The 27,620-nt window shown below is 45.4% G+C and overlaps 1 protein-coding gene across 1 annotated transcript in view; it reads right to left on the bottom strand.

The window, feature by feature from the left end:
• The window catches only part of eva1aa (eva-1 homolog A, regulator of programmed cell death a), a 202,070-nt gene that overhangs the window by 150,542 nt on the left and 23,908 nt on the right, over positions 1-27,620 (bottom strand). Inside the window, exon 3 of the mRNA XM_086019692.1 lies at positions 21,865-21,953. The gene's annotated coding sequence lies outside the window, so the exon portion shown is untranslated. The remainder of the gene's footprint in view (positions 1-21,864; positions 21,954-27,620) is intronic.

Below are 27,620 nucleotides of genomic sequence, written 5' to 3'. Positions count from 1 at the left end.
CCCCCCTTCCCTAAGCCCCTCTCCCCACCCCCAGTCATCAGTGCCGATTGGTTCAAATGGATACCAGAACACCTTATAGTGGCTCACAGACAGTACAGTAAGCGCTTTATATCCCTGCACAAAGCCATAACACGAGCCAGACTCTTGTAATCAAACACACACACACACACACCTCACTGCACATACAATCAATCTGACGGCTCGGCGGTAATTTCTCCAACTATTGTGAGTAGGTTGTCATAAAAGCCACTGAATAAGACCAATTGTCAAACACTACTGGAGGGTCCAACTTCTATTTAGAGTGTAGCCTGTGCGTAGACCAACACAATTTTTAATTGAAAATGAATAAAAAGCTAAAAATTGTTAGCATATGGGGTCAGTAATTGTTTTTTTCAGAATGAAGTAGAATGGGGAAAAAAAAATTGTGGTGAGCTGACAGCTCTTAGCTGCGGGGCTGCAGTGGTCCTGTGTAGCGTTCGGAAGTGTGAATACTCGTACTGGTATCGGTCTGAAAAAAAAAGAGGTATCGGACATCCCTACACATATACAGTATGTAAATGAAATAACATCTGTGCAGTATGAAATGATCCACGGGCTTGGCCCCGTTTTAGCATTTATGTGAGCAACATATGCACAGAAAAGTGTAAATTACATAAGGCCTCACATTACTTACGTATGTATCATTTTAAACCCGCACATACGCCGAAGAGTCATTTTCAGTCTAGCGTGCGCCGCCAATGTCACTTCCAGCTTCAAATGAGTGGCACAGACGCCAAAACAGTGTGGGAGAGTTTCTCGGTCTATCTGTGTGCGTGTCATCAAAGGGCGGCGTCCAAGACACCAGAGCGGCAGGGATCGGCGCATCCCCACAGCGGCGTAGCGGCACACAAGCAGACGGCACACAAAACAACACTGGCTCCAAAAAAAAAAAAAAAAAAAAAAAAAAAAAAAATCATACATTAAGAGAGAGAGAATCATGCCTCTTCCTTGTGCCTGTAACCCGGGCAACCCTGGCACCGAGCAGTACCCCCATCTTGCGCCTCCCCTCCCCATCCACAGGCTCCGTCCAGCAGCATGTCAATTCCCCCCCCGCCCCCCCCCCCCCTCTACAAGCTGCTTCCCAGCAGGCTCTTGACTGGAATTGGCGCGCCCCGGAGGCTAAAGACGGCCTTTTGCGCCGCTGTACCACCTCAAAGTGGGTTTAGCCTGTGTGGGGTACATCTCAATCAGCAGGGGCACGGACCAAAGAGGCCCCCCATTCTCCCTTGCCGCACCACCTTAGCGCCACCTCTCGCTGGCATGGGCGCCTCCCCAGCCTCCCACCGACTGGCGCGCATGAGGCAGGGGGTCTTTACCCCCCCCAAATGTCTTTTCATTCCCCCTACTGCCGTCAAGTGAATGCAGTGAATCACACTCTCGGAGTCTTTCTGTGAAAATGAGGAGCGGGGAAACAATGCCAGGCTGAATAAACACTTTGACTAGCAGGCGGCGGGCGAGGAGGACAGACGGCGGAGGGGACTCAACAGGGATAGTGATGGCTTTATACGAGCGAGTGGAAGAAAGTGTTCCTTCGCTCACACGTCGGTGTCTCTCGCCCCTTCTGGTCGCTTCTCCCCTGCTGTCGAGGAGAGGCGGGAAGGAAGTGGCGCAACCAAAGATGGGAGGATGAGAGGAAAACGAGAGGGGGACATTATCACAGCGGGTGGGGGGGTGGGGGTGAGGGCGAGAGCGGAGATGGAGATGCTCGGCACTGGAGCAGAGGCCCATCTCCTCTCATTACTATTTCATTCCTCCCTTGTTTTGTCTGCCCTGGTTGAGTCCATCACTGCTTTTTCGTCGCCGCTGCTCAAGGTCAAGCTAAGTTTGCCATCAGGTTTGACACCGGGGTCAAAGTTACACAGTAGCTCAGTATATTGAACTCAAATACGTTTGTATCATTGACATTGACCGGTGAATCATTGTTAAAGGAGTCAGTACTGCGTTTAACAGTATTAGCGGGCGCACAAGTAGTAGGGGTGGGCGATTAGAGAGAAGAAAAAAAACTCACAATGACTTTGATTGACACTCACATCGCAATGTATTCATTTCCAAACTTTGTATTTATCCAACCAGAAAAACTCAACGACTCAAAGCTACCATCATAGGCCTCATGCAAGTTCAAAATGACCTTCCAAATATCATATGAAATTCAAATTCAGCCTTTGGAGGCTGTATTTGAAGGCAGATTACGTCATAACGCCCCGTCAAGGCTTTCCAATTGGACATTTTCTTCAAATATAGCATCTCATTTTTTTCATTATTCAGTTCTGGAAAACACTTCATTATGGCAGCACAAAGCGGAGAGAGGAAAAAAAACAACAGATTTCACCGCTTCTCTTTTGAACATCTAACGTCAGATATGGGAACTCAAAATATTTGGTTAAATATATGCGATGTTTGTTATCCTAACATCTTTTTTCAGAAGGCTAGCTATCTTATAACGACACTCAAAGGCCGGCCCAATTTCAAAATATCACCCTCATTTCCTTTTTTTTTCTCAGCACAAACCAAGACGGGCTTCTGTAGGCACCTACAGTGGACATAAAAAAAAGTTTACACACCCCTGTTCGAATGCCAAATTTTTGTGATCTAAATACGAGACAAGGACAAATCATTTCCAAATGTTTTTTTCGACCATGAACGTGACCTTTTGCCTAGAAACAGACATCTTTTCAAAAGGAGGCCCGATTATGTTGCACAAGTACGCAAGTGGGAATGCGGCTGTGTTGACAATTAACCCAACTCATGCTGAAATGGGAGTCAGCACACACCATTTGAAGTGACTGATTAACCCCAAATAAAGTTCAGCTGTTCCAGAATGCTCATTTTTGGTGAACGTTTTAAAATGAATAATTTAGGTCTCATTTTGCCATTTGAACTGGGGTGTGTCCGCTATCGAGACTTGGGCTGCTTCGATTTCCACTATAAAGAAAGGCGCACTACGGTAGCATGCGTGCAACCTTGCAAAACAAACCATTTCCATGTTTTTTTGGGGCAAGGCTGCAAAGGTTCAAGGGTTTAATTTTTCTGCATGAGTAGCAAAACAGCATTCTCGATTCACTTGACTCTCATCCCATCTCTCCATCCACTCACCACCCTTACATGCAAACATGAGCCAGTACCCCCTTTTTACGATGCTATTTCTTCCCCGGGGTGTTTGACACTGACCCACTTTCCCCTCCTCAACCCAAATAATTCCACAGCAAAAAAAAAAAAAAAAGGCGAATGTCTGCTTTCCTGTCTAGAAGCTGAGTAGATATGTCAGAAATGATGTCGCAACCAACCAAGACTGTTTACACGGCTTTCAGGGCATGTTTATGTATTCATTGTTTGACTCTGAAAAACACTTTTGAAGGAGGATATTAAACATAAGTGACGCTCCCCGTCCTATTGGCGCGTACTGTTGAAGTACTTTCTGTGGCGATGGTTTGAGCGTAAAAAAAAAAAATTCAATGCTAGTTTGTCAAAAAAAAAAAAAAGAAGCACTACTTGTAACCCGGATTCCATCTTTCAGTCACCCTTGGGTGAACATTGTCATTGGGAGTGTCAACTGTCACTACCGGCCTCAGCGTCGCCTGTTCAAAGCGGAGATGTCAGCAGATTTCCGGAGCCTACATGTCACCACGCGAGAGTGCCCGCGTCAGCCTCTGCGCTTTCTCTGTGTGACGCATGCAAAATGTTAAAAAAAAAAAAAATGCTGCGTCGGGACATTCTGCGCTGCTGAGGCTCCCGGGGTCTTTGGTGGGTGACCAGTTTTTGCCAACATGGTCTCTTTGCAGTAGTGTTTAAAGCACTGCTGTAGTGATTGTGAAATAATCTGATAATCTTTTTTTAGCCGTTTTTTTTTTTTTTTTTTTAGGGGACGGTCATGTCAAGTTTTAGGAAAAGCACTACACAAATCAGATTTGTTATTATCATCAAGTGTTTATTAAGGTGTACTATTTGGTTCGGCTTTGGTAAAAGTCTGCACTCTACGATTTAAGTACAATGGAAAAACTATTTGGTCAAGCAGGATTCGACAATAACGCTGACCCGATGGCCCGGGGCCACCCCAAGTTCACTGGTGCTGGCCTGACCGGGACACCAATAAATTTGATGAGAAATATGTGGACAGAGATAACCCAACTTTTTGGGTCACTCATTGAACATGCAACAAAATTCGGTTGTTTTGTACAAAACCCACAAAAAATAACCCCAAAAGTGGGCCGTTGTGTCGGTTGATCATTTGACCCAAATTTTGGGGGTTAAATAAATAACAAAATAAAATGTTCGCCACACACCTACACCGTAAGCTTTGTTTTGACACCCGGAGTGAGTAATGCATCTTCAAGTAATCCAATGCCATGAAGGAGAGGCTGAGTAGTCACAAACCTTGTGCAACTGTTGTATAATCTGCCAGTCACAAAGCAATTTCGCACACTTGACTTTTTTCGCCTCGGCAATATCTCGCTATGGAGCCTGTTGACAGCCCCTGAGGCAGTGTGTGTGCGGGGGTGTTGTGTTCGGTTGCAGTACTGGCCCCCACCAGAGGAACACGGCTTGGCGCTCACTGTGACACTTCACAGCCAAACGCGAGAGAATGTTCTGCCAGCTCCTCTACCTAATATCTTCTCAAAACACTTTGAATTCCTCCTTAACGTGAACAACAACTTTTCCTCCTGGAAAGACCGACTCCCCCCTCGCCCTCCCCCGCCTCGCCGCCCCTTCCGTGCGCAGCATCCACAAACGCTCTATTGTTCCTTTTCAGTTTTTTATTTCGGAGTGTAAACTGCACAATGCACCTTTGTAGACGCCTGAGTGCCCTAAAGGAAACAACTCGACACTAAGGGTGCAAGTGACCACTCAATGGAGATGTGCTAAATGGATGGCCAAAAAAAAAAAAAAAAAAAAAATGGGCGGTGGGGGGGTTACAAGTAAATTCAAAACAGGTATTTACGGAAGGAAGTAGTGCAGCGGAAGCTTTGAAGTCTATTTGGAAATGGACCAACATTGTTGGGAAAATATGCCTCGAAGACAAAACTTCAAATTGCCTGATGCATGTCAGCATGACCGTACCAGAACTCGCTTCACAAAGCATCGAAACCAAATGTGTTTGTGACATCTGTTCCAAAAGAAGGAACAATGTCAACAAAGAACACGAGAAAAGAATATAGATTGACGCCGCCGAAGCGCGCCACTCAAGGTTAGGCTTTTGTTGTTTGCACATTTTACAATGGCGCGCTCCTTTTTATGTGTGACAAATGAGAAGACAATTACATGCCCGAGGCCCGTCCCACCACATCATCACAATCATTAAAGTTAAGACTATACATCGTTCCATATGATTCCATCATTTTTTTTGACACATCATTCAGTCAATTACATTACATTACATTTTCTTTTTTTTTTTTTTTTTTTCTCTTCAAAAAATGGTTTCCAAATTGGATTGATGTTTGCCCCCATTTTGCTGAGTGTGCATTTTTCAGAGTGTGAGATGTGAAAATCTGATGATTTGAGACAACACCCATAAGCAGTACAGGAAGTTCAAGCAATGTTTTCCCTCGGGGCTTATAAACCATAAATCAATCAACATCTTCCAACCCTCAAAAAAAAAAAAAAAAAAGTAGACAGCTTTTGGGCTCTGATCCGCCCCCATCATTTTTCTGTCACTCGCCCCATCCGAGCGCCTCCCACCCACCGAGGAACACATTCATACCAACCCCATTTCTGCCACCCCTGCAGTTTCACTCTCAATCATCTTTTCACTCCCCAGCGCTCCGCCCAGAACGGCGCAATCCTTATCGGGGATCAGACTTCCGATCAGTGGAGTGTGACGCCTGGAAGTTGGCACCTGCAGGTGTGACTGAGTCATGGCCCGGGAATCGCTGTGTGTACCTCCTCGTCCCCTATCGCCCGCAGGAGGGCACGATTTGGAGATGAGGCTAATCGGATTAGAGGGCCCAGTGACACTGGCGAATCACACCTACTCGGTTTTTTTTTGTTTTGTTTTTTTTAAGGGGGTGGGGGTCGCTCATTTTCACTTAAGTGTCCCCATACAATAAGCCCTCTCACGGCTTGAATTTACACGACTGAATAAGTATTTGTACTCCTACTTACTGTAAGTACAACATTGCGAGTACTTTCGCCATCTCTGCTTTTCACACATAACCGGTACAGTCACAAGAATGCAAAGACGTAACAGCGACAAAGACACGACTTGCCTGGAAGGGCCGTGAGAACGCAGAGGTGCTTCGCTTCAAGATGACATCAGGTATGCAAAAACGGGATATGAACAATTGCTCAAGTCTTCCGCCGGGCCCTCCCCTCGGCCTCATTGTGCTCGCAGGGCATCTATCATGCAGATGTCACTTTGCTCCCATTTGAAACAGCGCGAGACAAAGGTGTTGAGAAACAGCTGGCTAATCAGCCGCTTTCAGGAATAAGCCGAGTACTTTTGCAGGCACTGACAGCTATCAGTGTGATTTACACCTTGCGTTAGGTGAATGAATCTAGCCAAGCACCAATCACAACTTTCCATTCGTTATAATAGTCTGGATTTTATTTTGTTTTTTAAATTGAGTTCTAGTTAGTTTTCAGAGCGGGTTGGTGAGTTTTGACATTTTTTTTTTATGCTTCATTTTGGTTTCGTTTTTTATTCATTTTAGTATTTTTTTTTTATTTTGTGTATTTCTTGTGTGCAAGATTTAAAAAAAAAACATCCTGGTAAATATTGTGTGGTAAAATTCACATTATTTTACGAACAACCATCCACAAATCAAGTACAGGCACTGTATAACAGTCCACAGACTTTAAAATACAATAAGTGCAACGCATAATGCTGCTTCTAAATTTAGATGCATCACAACCCAAACGTCAAAACTAGGATGGTCTCACTTTCCGTCCATTGTTTGCCAAGTCACCAACTTCTAAAGTGCCTTTGTGGCATGACTCCTCGATGAGCAGTATTAACCCTGATTGAACTATATTTTTATATTCATCTTTTTCATATATGAAGCAAAAAGGGAGAACACTTGTTACTTATAGTGTGGCGTTTCTGGCGTTTACATTTACATCATGACAATGCCTGAATTTGTATTCATTTATCCCAAAACGTGCTAAACTCTTGAGTAAATTCCCACTGAATGGCCAGCTAGCAAATGCTTGCGCTTGACGGCTTCTTAGCGTCCTGGTTTTAACGTTTTGCACACACGCGCACACGCACGCGCACACACTCTACATACCAACCTCAGCACTGGCAAGCACTGGCCTATCCAGCCTGCTGCCTTCTCAGCTGCGCGATCAATCACGTCATTCCAATGGTTCTTATTACAGGTTGGCCCCTCTGGGTCAGGAGGTGGGAGTCTTTATAGCGGTGCATAAGGGCGCCTCGGAAATTTCACATCCTCCAGTGGAGGAAGATGCGCTCGCACAGGTGGGATTTATTATCATTTCCTCCTCCTTTTAAAAAAAAAAAAAAAAAAGGCGAAAGTCAAACAGCTTTGCTCTGTGAATAATCTACTGATGAAAGGTGCTCATTCACCGCCGCCATCAAAGGAAGCTATCATTTCTCACACTACCATTAATTTGTATCATTAATCTAACAAACGTCGGAAAGCACAACATCATGAAGTAGTTGTTTTTTTTTTTTTTATGTAGGTTAACTTTTTTATGGCTCACATCCAAAGTGTTTGGTTTCAGGAGTGCCTGTCTACCTGTCAAGTGTGAAATTACCCAACCAAGTGAATCATCTGTAAAACGTCTGTCAGAAAAGGTGCACTCAGCAAAGCCTTCAGATTTTCACCCTACTGTTATGTCACAGTTGGGCTCATTTCAATAATGCCGCCCTCACATCGTGTTTCTCCACCAATGACTTGGCAGCTAGCTTGGCGTAGATCGGCCATTTTCTTCATTTGGAACCGACAGCTGGACTGCGCAGAACCACTGGTATGTAGAAGGCAAAAGCTAAGCGGAGCTACAGTGTTGTTGGGTTATAGATTAGCATTAGCTGACGGCATCATTATTTGTTAACTATTACTTTTATTGCACGTGCAAAGGATGCATGTAGCAGACTTTGGCTAAATTTGGTGTCGTAATCAATGACTTGTGCCTCCTGTTACTCACTTCTGCAGCCCAGTGGCAATTGTCTGCCATTGTCTTCCCAAAAGATACGCTACAATTGTACATTTTGTTAACGTCAGACTGCTATATTAGACAAAGTAACATGTTAGATGACTAGTTCCTCAAAATGTCAGCCATTATTAATTAATGCATACAAAAACAACCCAAGAGTGACCGGCAATATTTCTAATTGATACTGTTTATTTATACAGTTCCATACTGATGACAATGAGAAACAAGCTAGCCAGTTAAGGCTCCGCTAAAGCCATGCAATTCCGAATACGGATTGACGAAAGATTCACATAAACCTGCACGACAACCAAAGTTAACAAACACTTCCTTGGTGGAGGTAATCACAAAAGCACCCTTCCATTTCCCATCTTGTATTTCCTAACAATGCCCTTTGGTCTCAGGTGCGCTCTGCCCCGATGCCGATAAAGACTTCTAAACACACACTCCCGAGGCAGTCAATCTTCGGTGTGCATAACTTTGAAAGTAAACTATTTCCTCTCAGCTCTCCGGGTAACTGTAGCTACCCGCACGCCATTTGTCACTTGCGGGTCAGTTAACCAGGTACGTCAACTCGGCCCATTCACCGGCACCTTAAGAAGTGCTCTCATGTTGCAGCTGCTTGGAGAAGCGTTAACAGCAACAAGGGAAGGTGAGGAGCAAGAGCCCCGATGGGTCGCTGAGCGTCACGATGCCAACCGCAGCGCAGGTGAGCTGCGGCTTGGGAATGCAGGCCCGCCATGCAGGCGCATTCAACTCCTGCAGACGGTGCCCCGTCCAGGGCGGGAGTGATTTATGCTCGCGCCGAGCATCGTTTTGATTTACATTGCGGCACTCCAGCACCGTGGCTGGCGCTTGGAACAGCAGGCGGGCCTCCTGCATGCCGGCCTCACGAGCAGTACTTAAATAGACATACATGCACTTAAATATGAATAAATCAATCATGACTAAGCTATACAGAAAGTAGAAGTACTCATTCAATGCATTTACTTGAAGTGGAAGTCAACCCAAACATATTTTTTTCAAGAATATGTTCCCAGCAGGCCCACTCGTTGAAACGCGGCATTCTGGTTGATTTTGCGTTTGTGGAATATAAATTAAACGGCAAAATGCACTCGTTTTTAGCCATCTCCGGGGGCGGCCATTTTGTCTTCTGTCGACTGAAAATGACATCACAACTGCTCCCAGCGACCAATCACGGCTGACCTGTTTTCTGAAACTGAGCCGCGATTGGTCGTCGTGAGCAGTTGCGATGTCATTTTCAGTCGACAGAATTCAAAATGGCCGCCCCTGGAGATGGCTAAAAACGAGTGGATTAACTCTTATTCCACAAACGCGATATTTATCAGAGTGCCCCGTTTCAACTAGTGGGCTCGCATAGAACATATTCTTGATAAAAAAAAATGTTTGCGTTGACTTTGCCGTTGTAACACCGACAGTAGTATCATTCCACAAATGACGTGCACTGCACAGTACACCTGGAAAAATCTAATTAAATACAGAAAAAATGTATTTGTACTTTACTACGTTATTTCCCACCACTGGCGTTTTGTACCTGGCTGGCCACCACGCCTTACTGCTATTATCACCGCATTCCTGCTTTTAAGACCTACTTGCCTTCGGTTATGAACGACGACCTCGGTATGTGGCTCAATAAATTGGTATCCGCTTGTTTCCTTGATGTACAGAAGAACTTTCTCCAAACTATACGTGCCTACGTCTCTATGTGAAGGAAATGAATGACACAAAGTCATAAATCACAGCGGGCGGGCAGCTCGCAGCTATTTCCGTCGGGTTTAAAAAAAAAAAAAAAAAAAAAAAAAAAAAAATCAAACGCCACCTATTTTTGGCGTCCTGCCTGGGTGACGCCACGACCCCTAAACCCCGACCTTTACACAGCATGACCTCGGCGGACCAATAATGGAGACAGGAAGGTATTAGGAGCGAGGAAGCGAGCGGAGAGGTTGAAGGGGCCCGAGGGGTCAAGCCCAAAATGATGCGTCGGGAGGGGAGATGAGAAGAGGGCCGCGGTGTTCCGCCGTCGCACAATAAGGCCTCAGTCCCTGGGCTAGAATTTGCCCGATTGATTCCAAGGTAATTGTTACCATAACGAGTTGGTGTGGAGAGCTGTCAGTCAGTTTGCAAACTTATTCTGGTACCTGAAAGAAGGCCACTTGTTAGAAGGGTTCCCATCTTAGACGAAAAACCTGAATGACTCCAATCCACATACTGAAGGATATTTACTGGCCGAGACATGACGAGGTGATACAAGTATCAATAATACGACTTTTCAAGTCGATATTCTATAATAAATATGGTTCAATTATTACCACACCATTATACGTTAAATTGTGACCTTGGCGGGTCTATTTTTGCAGAGAAATTAAAAGAAATGAAGTGCTCTGGGTCATTTTAAGAAACTAGTTTGGGGAGCCCCGTGGTGGGTGGGGGGGGTTCTAGTGCTCCCTCAGCTGGATACATGCACAAACACGCACGCACGCAGGCACACACACCGAGGTCGGATCAGAGTCGATCAGACGACACAAATGATATCAGAGCCTGTTCGCACGGAAGGGCTAGACCAATTGTGTATGTGTGTGTGTGCGTGTGTGTGTTGATAGACTAGGTCAGTGAACATGTCAACATCAATAGTAGGGGGTTGTATAGTTCGCTGGTTCGCCCCCAGGGGGGCGACATGGCTGACTAGAGAGGGTCTGCTTCTTGACTTTAACAAACAAGTTTTTAATCACTGTGATTTATGAGTGGCTCAGATTAGCCAAAATCGGCCTTTTCCGCCGCGGCTAAATGTACAAATAATCCAAACCTATCTTGATAGATGACGTATTTTGACAAGCGTGCGATAGGGCTCCGCTCGGGTGCCAAATCCCATCATCTGTTCCACTGTGGCCCTCTTTGTCCACTGCTGGAATGTCGTGGCATTTCCCAGATTTCCTGCCGATAAATCCAGGTGAGTGACAGGGATGACGCGGTCTTATCCCCGGCGATTAGAGCCAGACCCCGGAAGTCGGGCTCCAGCGAAGCACTGCGGACTTCCCGGAGCTGTTCCTACGACGGCAGCATCGGTATAAACGCAACTCTAGTCCTAATCACCCAATTTAGAGCGCAGCGGAGAGGGTCCGCCAACACCACGGAAGCCCTAGCATCTGCTTCTTCCGGGGGAAAAGTGGATTTGCATAGCAGATCACTGGCAAAATTACGAATGAAAGCTCATTGAAGGGTATCACATTAGCCTACATTTCTGCCATATGTTCAGAGATAAAACCGATGCAATCCCGACACATGCTGCTGCGGACGAAGCAGACCATTTTCCGATAGCACACCATAGAAACACTCTGTCCAAGAACCTACATGTTGGAGACCCTTGCAAAGACGTTCACATCCCCCGCTGTGTGTCATGTGTGTTGGGCCGCCGCTTTGCTAACGTGCGTGAGGCGTGCATCGCTTGGTTCCACCTTTCTCCCCCGCTTAGCCTTTAAAGGGACTCCGGATGCCCAGAGAGGTTCCAGCCCACAGCCCACAGGTTGAGTGCTCCCTTGACCTCAAGTACTAATGAAAAAAAACGTTTTAAAATCTCCCCCATCCGTACACTATTACTTATAGAAAAGGCTCCTCCCGCCTTCTCGTCTTCCTCCCGCCTCCCCTTGGTCTTTACTAGCCTGCCTCCTTCTTCAGTCGACCTCCTGCTGCGATACGCTTGGCTCCTTTGATCTGGCCCGGCGCTCTAATTAGAAGGAAGTGAAGTGTAGGCCAGTGAGGTCACCATTACCCGCGACCCCTCTCATCGACCACTCCAAATGTCGTTAGGGAGCGAGACGTTCTCACGGCGTTGACCCGCTGGCAGGGATGCCGAGGGCGAGGGGGGGGGATCTGGATCACGTTAGGGACTCCCGTAAAAATCAGGCGCAATTTACATCTAATTTGAGCCGCCGGAGAGGTCAGCGTGCGGCGACTCGTTAGTGTCCGGCTCGGGAGAGACTCGACTGTCAAAGCGAACTGGCAGAAACCTCGTTAAGGATACGCGGCTGGCCTCAGGTTAGGAGTTCATCATAAACAGAACTACCGGGACAATTTGTCATAAAGGCACGATTGGGAAATAAAGGTTTATTGTGAAGGGAACTTGAAGGCCTGCACCCAACATGGCAGAGGGATAACCATGAAAGCAAGTTGGACTTAAAAGTTTGAGACTTGTCATAAAACGCAATGATTGGCCTCATTTAGTGGATAAGAGTGATGAAACAACACGACTACTGCTTTTGATCATGGCTATAAAGTAGCAGGGGCTTTACTGTGTGTGCGTTGAGGGATAATGTGTCATTACCTGAGCGATGTGAGTCACCCGAACAGGCCGGCGCACATAAAACCAACAGACATGAGGAAAAAATGAAGCCTAATCACATTTTGACTCTGCTTGTTAGGGGGTATTTCCTGTCCAAGACTGATCCAATCTCGCCAAGCCGGCGGAATCCCAGACGCTGCAGGGACTCCACGGCTGGTAAGCGTGGAATAGTCTGCGGCCGCGAACGCGACGCAACGCGACCGCTCGCACCGGGGCCGGAAACACTTCTGTGGTACTGCGCCGGTCTTCCTGTAGAGCTCAACGTCCACCGCGGTCAGTTCACCGTCGTGATCAGCGCCGCATTTTCCGACGGGGAAAGATTTCCATCTTGGCGACGGCAGTGACAAAGAAGAGCAGCTAACTAGAACCTTAAATTGAGTTGGAAAAAGTTGGAAATGACCTATCTTGGTCTGAGTTTTTATATCGTTACACCTGAACACGGCTGTTTTGTTTTTTTATGAGACAAACTATATGCTACAGTTAAAATGGGGGCGGGGGGATGCGTACTGTAACAAAATGAAGTGTCGTATTTGATGGAAATGGGGCTTGGTCATACTAGTGAGGAAATGGTATGGATTTTTGGCAACGCATCAAAACTGAGGGTTGCTTTACGTTTGAGTTGGTTCTCAGCACATCAAACAGACTGTCAAGCCTCAGTATTCATAGTGTTAAAAATGAAGTGGGTGTGGTTAAAAAAAAAAAAAAAAAGAAAAAAGTCCATATATCTGGCAGGTAAACGCCTACACCCTGACACTTCAAAGATATTGTATGTTACAAGGGCAGTGATTTAAAATGCAAAGAAATCCAGTATACTCTCCCATGCAATCATTATGTCCCTGGTCATTATTTTTTTTTTGGGGGGGGGGGGGTAATATTATTAAATTGCTGGGTGCGATTGCATAAGGTGCTGACAGATGCTCAGGTGCGCAGGTGTGTATGAGGGGAATGATTTATTGTGATATTCATAAGTGAAGAGGCACCCCGTGTAATTATCGTGTCTCGAGTTTTTTTCTTGAATGACTTCAGAAGAGGCTCGGAAGGGGCTCGTGTATCACCTAAAATATGCCGGCTGTGCTCGTCTGTGCACGGTGGATTATATTAATCCGTATCTGTTGTGTGTTTGCGCTGAGATCTCTGATCTAACTTCTGGCTACTCTCTCGACTGGGAGCGGAGGCCCTCTCAAATTCAAGCTACTAAAAAACTAGGATGGCACCCAGTCTCCGCCCTGGTTAAACAATGTAAACCGTCATAGATCCGGGCTACGTCTGAAGTCCTGCAGCTCTTCCTAAAAAAATAAATAAATAAAAAGTAACATTTTAAAAAGGCCTGCATTTTAATTTTGCACGTCCATCGTAAAGAGTATTTTTACGATGGTGCTTGGTGGCGTGTGCTGCCATGGAAGGAAAGCAATTCACACGTGATGATGCAGCCACTAGAGAGACTGGGAGGTTTTGGCGTCTTGCCTGAGGATAAACCACACGCTGCCACTGGAATCAAATGCAACTTGACTCATTGCTGGTGGTTGAAAACGTTCCGCTATTTATCTAAAAGGACGGAAGCGGTGGAGTACTACGGTCTAGAGGGCTGTGAAACATCTATTGCTCAAGGGTGCATGGGAGCTGATCCAACAATCTACCTAAAAAAAAAAAAAATCAGAGAACAGACATTGAAAACATCTTCCCAGTTGTCCCAATTTCAAGATTTACTCTTCGACAGCGGAGGGTTTGAAGCGGATAAAAAAAATACATATGATTTTTTTTTCCTTGCATACAAAGTCCCATTCAAAGATGGCACAAAACTACAACAAACCAACATTAAGTGCAAGAACTGATTTTGTATACATGTTCACAAAAGTCAACCAACTAAAAGATCTTAATATTGATCATTAAACTATGTTTGTCCTGCATGCCATTCAAAATCCCCACATTAAGAAGCAAGGGCTCAAGCATTTGTAACTATTATGCATCGATTATATCCATGTTTTTGGAGGATACAAATTTAGTAGCTCTAAATGCACTTCAAACGAACTGTCAACGGTTCACGTGGGAAAATGCTGCTTTTTCTGCACTTTTGAGATTGAGATTTTTCCAAAATCATGCTCTTGCGTTGTTTGTGATTTTAGTTAACTACTTTTTATTTCCCTACTTAGCTTTTAAATGTCTTAAATTATTTTGTTTATGTTGTATTTTGCCTTTGAATGCTGCCTTTAAATGTGATTTTGTAACCGTGTGAAGCACATTGAGTTGCGGATGAAATGCGCGACATAAAGCTGCCTTTCGTTGTCTTCTCTTGCGCCGAAGACCAGTTTCTTGACCTGATGTGGTTCCTGTCAAGAATGCATGACATGCTATCTCTTTTTTTGATGCACAACTACAATCTTGGGGTTGGAGGTGGTGAGAAATGTCTGCCATCTAGTGGCGAACGCTGTTATTACAACGTCAACATTTTCATTTTGAAAAATTCACCGAGGGGCCACTCGGTGTGTCGGCGCCGGCCGCATTCCTCCATTTGCCCATCCCTGCTCTAGAGTCAACTCAACGGCGCCTGAGCCAAGCACTTGCACCCTGAGCCGTCAAGACGATGCAAGTCATCTGCACACCTACAGCAGATCAGCAGAGGAATGAGAAGTGGGCGTGGTGGTGGTACCCTCATGGCAATAAAGCAACTTGCCTTGAAGTGATTTGTATGAGTTTTGCGTGGGTGAATTCCCTTGCCCAAATCCTCTCTAGCCTTAGCGGTTTTCCCTTGAACACGCCGGCGTTCTGCATGAACACAATTGGTTATCCCTCCAAGCGTCAATAAAGGAGCAGAGTCCTTTGCAGCTAATGCCCGCGCTGCTGTTTGATCCCGATAAAACTCAACCGAGAAAACAAACGCGCACACAGCCAGCTGTATGAAAGGTATTCATTCATTCATTCATATTATTAGAACACGGCTTCCTGCTTCTCCCTTTCTGGAGACCTCGGCGGAAAAGTTCAAGGGGAGATGGAAAAATAAAAGTGTAAAGCTTCATAAAATATTTTTTCGCATATTCCACAAAAATAGTGAGGATGACAAATATAGAAAATAGGGATGTAACGATTCACTCAAGACGCGATTCGATTCGATTTTCAATTCCCGATTTTCGATTTTTAAAAAATTGCTACCGTGCTTGTCTCTGTGCACTAGTGTGGTTCTGCAGCTATCCACAAACGCAATACGCAATTATGTTTGGCGCAAAAGCATAATTTAATCTACACATTCCAAATGTGCTATGCATCTGGAATGAAAAAAAACGTTTCAAGCCATCTAGATGAATTTAATCAATGCGATTTTCGATTAACCGGATCGATTAAATGAGGCGAATGGATTTCAAATCGATTTTCAATTAATCCTTACATCCCTAATAGAAAATTATCCTTCCAGCATTCAACATTTCCGCTGTATTTCTTGCACTCTTTATGTCAGGAGATGTCATAAGGTGGAATTTTAATGTCATTTTTTTTTTTTTTTTGGGTATGAATAAAAACAAAAAATGACTCAATGTAGAAATAGAGCACTATTTGGGGTGGTCTTCAAAAACAGACAGGACAGCGGGGCCTTTTGGATAATCAGTGTTGTTGAATGCTTCTACTGACTGGGCCCTTTGACCCTCACCTGTCTCCTTGGGGCCTAAGCAGCCTATCAGGTGGCTTCCCTGAGGTGGCTCCATGCTTAGGACACCAGTTACCTGACAGGCGTAAAGCCAACCACTCCCCCGTTGATGCAGGGGACCCTCACACACACACACACACACACACACGCTCGTCCTCTCACCTCTGATCTCGGCGTATGCACACCTGAACACTCGATACTGTTGAGTCACATCTTTGCTGGCGTTTCATCTCTTTACTCTCTTTAGTTCACGCATTCTTTTTCGGTTGTTAAATGAGCAGCCTCAAGGGGCCCCGCCAGAAAAATCTTCTGACGGCTCGTGTGTGTGTGTGTGTCCTTTTATGAGATATAAACACAAGGAGAGGAAGCTGGGCTGCAGTGACCTCGTGGAAACGTACACGTGTACACGGCGCATACATCAAACACGCCTTATGGTATCATAAAGTATCTTAACTGTTTGAGAGGTTACCCAACGTCCCACCACTTTGTTTTTAATAGACTATCACACCCCTTCAGACACATGTTCCCAAGAACTCGATCACACCCTGAACACCGAGGTAAAGATGTGAAGGTTGCTAAATTTACGCACGGAACGAGTGTCTGTTGTTTTTCACCACTTTGAGTCGAGCGCCGCGTACAAACAGGCGCATAGGAACATGGTTGCATTTGTGTGTTAATGATTAGGAGAAGGGGCCATTTGCAAGCGATGGGAATGTGGGCAGTGGTTTCCTAAGTGGCGCTATCTGGGTCACAGGGCCAAGGCTACCGGCTTGCTATCAGCTGGCTCCACACTCGGCGCCGCTTCACGTGGAAAAGACGCAAACTTGTCAGAGGGCCAAGCACTTGGATCTCGTTTGTTTTCCTCTGCATATCACAAACTTGAATGGCGCAAAATGATCGCGATCTGAAACCCTTTGGAATGTTAAGCCGAGAATTCTATGACGGACTCGTGGTTAGCATGGCGACAAACACAATTCTAAAGTACTGGGTTCGAATCTCTTGAGTGATATTTAGAGTAAATATTTGTCTGAAAACATCTGCAGGTCAATTCAAATCCGACAATGAAATTAAAACAGTAAGAGCGCTAGTAGCTGCATAATGAGGTATCCTGATGTTACTGCGCAAACCACTTCATTAGCCGTTAGCTACCTCAAAATGTCATAAATTGGTCGTAAATCAAGGACCATCTGTACCAGTCTCAACTTAATTCAGTACCAGGCATTCTCAGACCCTCTTTTACCCTAACGTTTGGGGAAAAAAAAAATGGAAAAAAAATGTCAATAAATTCCTGGGATTGAATGGCTGGACAGTGAAACGACATAAATAGGTCTTTGAATGAGTTCAATAATAATGGCATAATGCGACGGTGTGTCGCGTCAGGACACGCTTCAATTTTGCGTGATCGTAGGCGTATTTTTCCCCCTCAGATACGTCCAAATCTGTCCAAAATATTCAGCCGCGATGAGGGATGTAACGACACAAGAAGCCCTATTTAAATAAATGTTTTGACCCCGTCCCCGCGTGTTCCGGTGCTGCCTCCAATAACACTGGCTCGCTATGAAAGAAAAGAGTCTCTTTGTCCTCTCTGGTGCTATGGTTTTTAAGTAGACGAGGGGCTGCCAGCGCTCGTATGGCTCTGCCAGCGAAGCATATGTAAGCACATTCACACGCATGCGAGCGTAAGTGACGGCTGTGTCGGGACCCGCCGACAGGGACCGGCGTGACTGGCGAATTGCAGTGACAGTGCACTGGGGATGAAGAAGCGCGACGGCTCCGCTGGACGGGCGACCTCTGACCCTTTGTGTCAGAACCGAGGCCTCGCTGAACAATAGCATGAAGAGCCGCTGAAGCTAGAGAAGATTTTTTTTTTTTTTTTTTGTAAAAGGCTCCGGGTGTCTTCTCTGGCTTCCTTGATCGAGCAGCGGCGCCATATCACTGTGTCCATCTCTGACACTAATGCTGTCCTAATGAGCCCCAGTGATAATGCTAGCTTAAGCACAGGGACGTGCCGGGAGGCGCCAGGTGACAGGGGTTAATGGGAAGGAGGGAGAGGGAGTTGGGCGACGAGCCACAAGATTGGAGGGAAGACATGGCTCAAGCCCCCCTGGCTCTGAAAAGCGAAGGCGAGGTGGAAGCACCTTCAACCCGTAATCTTTTTTTTTTTTTTTTTTAAATGGTCAACACGGGACTGCTCGTGTCGAGAGTTTTACCTCCGCTTTCAAAGACGTATTGTGACAATATGGTGGAACAGCAGCCGGGAACAGTTTGGGTGGTTTTTAGTCACACATGAGGGCGGCTGCGGCTCAGTCGGTCCAGCGAGGCGTCCAGTAACCGAAGGGTCGCTGGTTCGAATCCTGAACCCCAAGAATTCATCGCGTGTAGTTTACTCAAGATGACCACTACAGCACACCACAAAAGTAACCACGTCGCCACAGACAATCACAACTCTTCTCTCTCAAACCAGATGTCTGGCATAGTACCAAGGCTGACCTGTGAGAGGCAGCATGACGCCACAGGGCGTGAAGACGGCCAGAAAAGGAAGACAAAAATAACTACCATAGTAGAAGGTTTTCGTATGACTTGGAAGGCAAGTTGAACAATCACTCAACACAACCATTTGAACCACTCGAAAACGAAGGGTCGATTCCTAATTGGCTATAAAGCCGTTTCACGTCACAATCATGGAGTCCGTGGCTCGCCTCGAATGGTGTGTTGATAAATGCGCGACAACTTTGCCCGTTTGGCCGATCCAATGGCGGGTGCCCGGTTAGTAAATGAGCTTCCATCTGTTCAACCCAAACACGTTTTTTTTCAAGAATATGTTCCCAGCACGGCCCCTAGTTGAAACATGGCATTCTGATTAATATTGCATTTGTGAAATATGAGTTAAGCAGCAAAGTCCACCTGTTTTTAGCCAACACTCAAGGCAGCCATTTTGTCATTTCTGTCAACTGAAAATGACATCACAACTACTCAGGGCTCAGGTGACGACCAATCACGGCTCAGCTTCAGAAAACAGGTGAGCCGTGATTGGTCGTTACCTGAGCCCTGAGAAGTTGTGATGTCATTTTCAGTCGACAGAAGTGACAAAATGGCCGCCCCCAGGGATGGCGAAAGCGGATGGATTAACTCTTATTCCACAAACGCAATATTTATCAGAATGCTTTGTTTCAACGAGTGGGCTTGCATAGAACATTGTTGAAAAAAATCTGTTTGGATTGACTCCCCCCCCCCCCTTTAATGTCAACAATCCCATAGAAAGACATTAAAAACACCATTAAGAAGAACACATTTGCATTATCCCTTTGTGAAAGCGAATACATGTTGTGACCTTTTAGTCCACAACAACAAAGTTCACATTTTCAACTATGAGGCAATTTCACGCAGTGATGATGACACCGCTAATTAACTGAGTTTACACTGAGTGACGATTGTAAACTTTGTCTTGACTCACCGCTGATTGGGCAACTTTTGATTTGCAGCCAAAAAGCCAGCGAGCTTAAAACGGAAGAGGAATGTTGCCGCGTATATTTGCTCACCTGTCATCTCCCGATTGATTTAAAACAACCGAGCCACGTCTTACCCCATCGAGGCAATAAAGTCAGACCTCAGATGATGTCTGATATGATTACCGCCGTCCAGGTAAAGCAACCGGCCTGTCGAATTTTAACACCGCAAGACTGACACGCGATGACACTGCGTAAAAGAGCCTTTTTTTTTTTTTTTTTAAATCCACATGTCTAACTTGCTCTTTTGTGTGGCCTAAGCAAACTCATTGCTCTGGCTGGAATCTGCTATGTCCACACGGGTGCCTCTTTAAGCAGGGAGAGGCGAGCGAAGAAAGACCAAATGTTGGAGTATTGACTCAACGGCAGGCGCCTTATCACGGTGAGAACCTACGCAGATGACGAATGAGTCTATGGAGCCGCAGATAAGGCGGCAGGTAAACGGAAAGGGTCACGGATACAGAGGGTGGACTGTCCCCCGGCGAGCGCAATATAGAAAGCCGCCATACGTATCTGCTTTGTCTCCGCGCGGTTTAGACAGAGGTCAGACTGACAGGGAAGGAGTGGAGGCCTTAACGGGTTAATCTGCGTTTTAAGGGCCTGTTAACCACATACAAGCTGTCAGAAACACGTCCGGGCTCTCGGTGCAGCCACATGTGTGCAAGAGGAGAAAACGCACATAAACACACGGCCGTGTGTATGCGGACACGCACACACGTTGGGTTCAAGGGGCCACTGAGTACAGGGCAGTAGGTGTTAGATTACAGGAGCAGGGCCATCCAAAGCACCGCCTGCTCCTATCTTTATTTAACCGCTGATTAGACAGACTCTTTGAAGAAGGCCTCTTTAATTGCCTCCGTGATGAAGCTTTTAAAAGCGGGGAGGCTTTTTTCACCTTTTTTTATTGATTTCTCCTCTCATGACACTAATAAAAACGCCCACACTCCCGTTCTCGGATGCCTTCTGGGTTTTTTTTTTTTGTTGTTTTTTTTTTCCCGCTTTCCCTCTCTTTCCACCCCAAATTCCTTCGCTCGACTTGTCGCTCTCGCGAGTTGGATCGAGTGTTAAGGGATGAGCCGGAACCGAAGCATTTGAGCTCAGTAAAGTGAGGCAGTGGCGCCCCGAATGTTAGCGTTGCCATCAGGATCAAAGTCATCAGCTTGATGATTTGGAATAATCGCTTCTCCGTTTAAAACGCTGCCCCGAGTCACAATTTTATACGACCATTACCTTCCATTTCATTATTTCCAACATTTTTATCAGTCAAGACATATTAAATTTGAAAGCTTTTTTTAACAACATCGGCCCATTTCACAACGTTTTACAGGGCAACAAATAAAAATAACAGCTAAACTGCAGCCGATTAACATATTTAAAAACCACTGTCGCAATAAACCGATTTGCTGCGGGATAAATCATCAATTCATTGTGTCGTTTCAATTACTTACCGTTTGACCAGAAATGTCTGGAGAGCTTATTTATCATCAACACATCAAATGTTCACACATCTTGCAGGACAAAAAGAAAAACGAATGTCGTTTTCGCCAATAAAGACATCTAAAAAGGCACAGTCAGCTTTAAAGGATGCCTGGAGCGACGATAAAAGTCCTATCAACGTAAAAGCTCCAAGCTCATCCTCTTAATGCTGCTGCAAGCCTCGTTGCCAATACCATCAAGAAGTTGAAAGCCATTGTTGCGACGTTTTGCAGGTCTCGAGGCCATAAGCCCAATTAGCAATTTGCAAAACAACTACTTACTCGATGAGAGTTCGGTTTATCTTCCAAGACAGTATCAAATGTAAATAAAGACTCACACAAGTCACACAGGAATTTTCTCGTCAGTTTTCGTTTCCGTCTCTGAAGTTCAGATCTGGAAGAACAGATCCGGGCAGCTTTTCCGTCCTCGCGAATGCTCTCGGACGGGCGAGGGCAGAAAAGGGGCACGGTCTAACATGCAGCCCTCACATTTATACTGTCTTCGAAACGTAAACATAATGTGGGCTGGTCTCCTCCCTGGCTGTAGGGCTGATCCTCTCCAGCTTAGTCAGAATGGGGCACACTGACTCGAACACTTTTGACTGATTATGCGATGTCCGTAAATGTTTAGTTGCCATATTGGTTTTTGGTTAACCTGTTGGCTGAGAGCTTGCAACGGCAACATTGACTAACAAACGAAAACAGAGCATCGAAGACCCAAAAGAAAAAAAAAACAAAAAAACTCACCTTCGATCTCGAGGTGCAACGGCGATCACTTGGAACTCCTGCTTGCTTGTATTGGATTTGGACGGACGGCGACCCAAAAGACAGCACTTCTAAGAAAGACAGAAAGAAAGCCTCGTGGTCACTTTTCAAATCAAACAAATGGTTCCCAAGTGTTTTTGCTTTGCTCATGACAAGATGGATGGATGGAATCCGCTTCCAAATGAGGAAAAGCGTTTATATTAGCCCAGCAAATAACATTTGCGCTCAATATCCAATAAAGCATTTAACAGCACAGCCCAATTTAGAAGCACCAGAGAAAACAGATACATGGCGTGAATGGCACTCGCAAGGTTATGACAAAAAGTTTCAACGGCCTTTTCTCGCGGACATGGTCTTTCAAGACCAACGCTGTTTTTTGAACGTAATACGCCTTCTCCCCCCCCCCACCGCGTGAGCACTGTAACCTTGGCGGTGTGATGGCAACTGCCGGGGTTCTGATCCCATTAACAGACTCATTGATTCTTGTCTGGCCGCCGTTCTGCAGCGTCAGCACTGGCATCGTATTGATTTCGGGTCAAAATCGACAAAGGCTCTAACTGGCCGTCAATGACACTCTTGGAGGATAAACGCAGGCCTGCTGTAATGGCAGTGGAGGGGAAGGGGTCGATACCGACTGATATCTCATACTAGTTGTAAACTAACATCATTAATACAATCGAGCCCTTGGAGATTGTTGGAAATGCTGCAATGGCGGCTTTGTAAACCGTTCCAATCCAACCATCCTGACTAATCTAGCTCTAAATTTGACTTCATCATCTGCTTATTATTTTTGGCGCTCACCCCGCGCCAACGGAACTGGAGACGGGCACCCTGACAAAGATTACAATTGTGTAATTAGGGATTTGTAATGAACTAATTTACAAGGCAATCCCTTGCATCCAACATGACCTCTGACCCGACCTAGAAAGGTTTGGATTGGCAAGAGGGCGTCTAACCGTGTCAGCGGCAGCGGGGGGGGGGTGTTTGAAGCGGTATTGTTGGGGTGGAGTGGGGAAGAATTAAAGGGCAAAGAGTGATGCAGTTTTTGTTTGTGGTTTTTTGGGGGGAGGCGGGGTTTAAAAGGTTAGGGGTCATGGACAGGAAGCAGGCTGGAGTAAATATGTGCAACAGGAGGAGGATGCAATTAAAAAAGGGGAGTATAAGACTCTACAAGACAAAGTATCCTACCTAAAAGGAGTTTGCGATTTAAAAAAAAAAAAAAAAAGTCATTTGTTAAAGAAGTCATTTTGACTTGACAGTAGCACGTGATGAATCTTCTCTTCTCAATTCCTCTCTGACAGCGTCAATCAAAAGTGATTCTGTTGATTAAGTAGTCATAAACGATTGACCCTGGAGCGGATTTTTATTTGGATTATTTCCTTAGCGACGGCTATTTGCTGTTGCTTGGATGCCGAGCCATTGTGCGTGTACCAAGGGTGATTAAGTCATCCCACTGACCTGGTTTATAAGGTCAAATAACGGAGAATGATGTTATGCCATCTGACTGATTCAGCACCCCCATCTCTTGTTGATAGCATCAGCTGACCAAATCAGCCCCGCCTCTTCTGTATCAGCTGAGGGATGCCACCCCATCGCTCCCCCCCCCCCCCTTTTTTTAAACCCTGACAGCTGACAGTCTGGGTCCCACTACCCCCACACCAACTGCTCACCTCAGATGAGTCGTACCGCTAATTCGCCACTCGCAAAATGCAAAAGCAACACTTGGAGTGTGTTTGATCACGACAAAAGAAGGCACACCGCACGTCTCCCACCTGAGTCAGGGTCGCCCCTAAATGTTCGTTTGGTGCAAGCAATGCGGACATTCTTGCAGTGAAGAGGGATTAGAGAGGTAGAATCTGGGTTAAAGACATACATAGTCCATCTGTTGTTTTGGTTTTTCCCCCACCGTTGATTATAGACGTTCCTTCTCTTCCTCCCCCAACACTAAATCATTACATCAATGCATTATTAATTATTAAAGAGTAGCGTGTTGTTTTTTTTTCCCCTAATCCAAAAGCATTACAGAACTACTTATTCTCTCTCTATGCAACTCAACGCAATATAGTTCATGGTTAACTTTCTTTCTTTGTCTATCTTAGCCTGTTATAGTTTCCCAGGCTCCAAAAGCTGATAGCCCAAGCTTAGTGATTTCCACTTATATGCTGCGCACACACTCCTGAAGCAGCCACTTGCATACACGCGCAGATCGTCGCTGTCATGTGAAAAACACTTTTCTCCATTTCTTTTTTTCATGTTCTTATTTTTACCTGAATCATGTTTCCGCGTTACAGAAATCGCACTCAAGTGAAAATTTTAAAAAGTTTGCAGAATTGGAGGTAAGTGTTTTTCACAGGACAGCGACGATATGCAACTCACATTTTGTGACAGACCCGGCGGGGCCCCCACGTCTGACAGTTCAAATGCAAGTTTGCTGCCACATTTTTAAAAGAATAGAAAAAAATTCACATGAGAGATGTGGGGTTTTTTTGTAACCCACTAAATGACTTAGTAAAATATTCAAAAGCTTTTTCTGTTATATACACACACACACACACACATACATATGTACTGTACAAATGAAATAATTCTGAACAAGCTCAAGTCAATTTTGCAACATGACAAAATTCTCGTGAACAGATGTTTAGCGGCCTCAAACCCACACGAAAAACTTTTCCACAAGTCCTCCCTTATATGCAACTGTTAATGCTGCTTTTGAAAATGCTCCACAACACAGACAAGTATAGAAGGTGACCTAATGTGTAAAATTGCTTACATCTGTCTTGTTTGGAACCTAAACATGAATGAGTGTGTGCGCAAAAGAGAGCAAAGTGGCCCTTAAGCAACGCAACACCCCCCGCCATGCATTCAGGCTCCCAGGACCCAACACAGAGGCAATCTTATACCGCTGACACAAAAAAAAAAAAAAAAAAAAAAAACATAAAACAGTGAGAAGAAAGGATAAATCAAGGTCGTAGAAAGACAAAAGCAACTGGCCGATGGGGCCCAGAGTGTCATCTTGCCTCCACTTTGGCTGAAAAGAAGGGAGGGCGTAAAGAAAAAAGGAAGTCTAGAATTTACCAGAGGAAAGTTTTCTTTCTTTTCCCGGACAGCTGAGCGTCTTATTAAGGGATTAGATTTAACCAGTGCCCCCCTTGGAATGTGCAACAGAGGGTTGGTGGTAAAGGGTGTGTGTATGTGAGTGTGTCGGGGGTGGGTGAGGGGGGGGATGTTTGGTCGGCTGCTGAGGTGTAATAAGGGTGGCCCTGTATGGTTTGGGGTGCCACTTGGTTGCGGTGGTGGTGGGATGGGTCAGGGACGTAGCGTGCGGGAGGGCTTGGCAACGTGCCCAAGGGTGGGGGTGCTCCGCGGTGGGGGTGTACAGCCGCAGCACTGGGGCCCGTGTGGAGTCATGCCAACAGTGCAATTACTCCTCATTCCGAACAGCTGGCACATAATGGCTATTCAGCTCCTTGTGGTCTTCACGTAGGACACGGAGCTCGCAGGTCGTCCCCCCTCGTGTGCCTCGGCACATCGGAACAACCCAAAATGGGCTCTTAAGTGCCGCTCGGGCCATCGTGCCAGCACTGCCTCTTCACACGTCAAGGTGCACCGGGTGGATATTATGAGCCTTGCATACGGGGGCCATTAACTTGACGCCCTTTTGAACAGAAAAAGGGAAAAAGACGGTTGTTTTGACTGTGAAAAGGGTTTGGAAAGCTTTTGAAAATGAGTCTCAAAAGCATTGTTTCCATGAAGCACTACTCTTTTGTACCGTACGCATTTTTCAGCATTTCCATCGTAACAGGTGTGGAAAAATATCCATGCACAGTGAATTCTGTAGAGTACATTTTACTCTTAAAAGACTATATTTGGTCCCAAAATTTGAGGGTAAAATATTCCGCGGGAAATTGGCAGAGTAAAATTTACGCTTAACCTTCTACAAAATTTACTGTGTACTGTCTAGGGTTGCAAAAGGGTTCAAAAATTGTTTGGGAAGAATTGTTGCCTTTGAGTATTGTTAAGTTACCTGTGGGTGTGTGTGTGTTTCTACAGCGTTTGTGTGAACATTCGTTATTTGAAGGAATATCACTCCCCAAGTCATTGCTAGTTTCGCGTTAGCATGTCAATAGGATTTTACATTGACTTTAGCATCAGAGTAAGCAACCAGGCCGTTTACTAATTACTAATTGCTAATGACATTCCACCCAAACTTCCAACCATAGAAACACACTTTTTTGCAGGTTATTGTGAACAGCAATCGTTTCAACAACGTTGTCATGAGCATAACCAGGGGAAAATGTTCCCGTTTCCTCCTAACTGGATCTTGCATCCGAGCGCAAAACGTGATCAGTTATGCTAACTTTCGAAGCGCAAATCGCAAGAAGGTGCGAACACGAAGCAAGCGGAGACAAAGACACACGGCCATCAAAGTGCAAGGATCGGCCCGGTCTGGGTTTGATCCAAACTAATATGCGAGCGGGCCGCGAGTGAAGAGTGTGCGATGGCTGAGTCTGTGTTTATGAATTCACTCCGTTTGAAACTCAGTCCAAGTTTATAATCCACCCACTGTGCGGTGGCTTTGTGCTTTCCCCTCAAAGCACTCACACAATGTAAACACCACATTTAAAAAGGGGATATCTTTTTTTTTTCCCCTCCCTTGAAAATATACGCTCTAAAACAAAGGGAGCACAGGAAATGGACTCCTTCTAAAAGGGGAAAACAAACAGAACGTCTGTCAGTCAAGCTCATATGGTGCCGTGATGTCACGAAGGAAGAGATGCCGCGTGTTCCTGGCCACCAGGCACTAGTAGCCGGCTCACACATGGCGAGGGCATGTGTGCGCTAATGTCGGCAACATCCGCTCGCGATCCAGCTGACTTCCTGTGTGCGAACGCCTCTGGTTGGCAGGTGGTGGCGATGATTGAGGGGGGCTGAAGTGTGCTGATGAAGTGCTGAGTCAACACCGGGACCACAACTTCTACAAAGCCTCATCCCTCATTTGTTACTTCGGCGTGCACACCATCAAACGTCAAAACTGTGTGTGCGCAAGGCTCGTAGTAACTCCCCCCCCCCCCGCCTTTGACAAATTTTGCAAATCAATGACGTCATTTGAGGAGCAATTTTTTTTCCAGGTGAATCCCAGGGATGCGAAGCAAAACAAAGATGTGAAAATATAACAAATTAAAATGTGTTGTTTTTTTTTTAATATAATAAACATTTTTCATTTGTTCAATTCACATTTTTGAATATGAGCAAACTGTCTAGAAACAATTTTAGTGGGGCAAAAAAAAACCCATACATTTCGGTTCAGTTTCTCTCAGTTCCAGCCACACCTCTGTAAAATAAAATGCCATCGATTGCTCAAGCATTTAATTCTGGTATTTCACTATTACATGTCAACGTTAGGTTATCTTAGCAATTAGCACGACTAATCATCCCTTTGTTAGAACGACACTTTTAAGAAGTGTAGCTTATTCGCTGCCACAGAAGCGATGACTACTACGTATTTAGACTCATTAGCAGCCGGCTCAAGCTTTGCATTGCTGGCTATCTGAGTCCGCCGCTCGAGTATCGGGAAAAAGTTTCAAAGCTTCTCAGTTTTGCTTTTCATTGTCTTTTAAACAAGCGCAAAATGTGGCTTTTGACTCTGCAACTGCGATGCGAAACCACTTGGCCTCGGCTATACAGCTGTGCGGAGAACAAAACAGACGATCACCTTATGCCGAGGACTGTAAATA

Source organism: Filicampus tigris, chromosome 20, assembly GCF_054856515.1.
Source record: "Filicampus tigris isolate MCC_2025a chromosome 20, RoL_Ftig_1.0, whole genome shotgun sequence".
Lineage (NCBI taxonomy): Eukaryota > Metazoa > Chordata > Actinopteri > Syngnathiformes > Syngnathidae > Filicampus > Filicampus tigris.
Note: the sequence above shows the minus strand (reverse complement) of the source record. Positions and strands in the feature narration are given on the sequence as shown.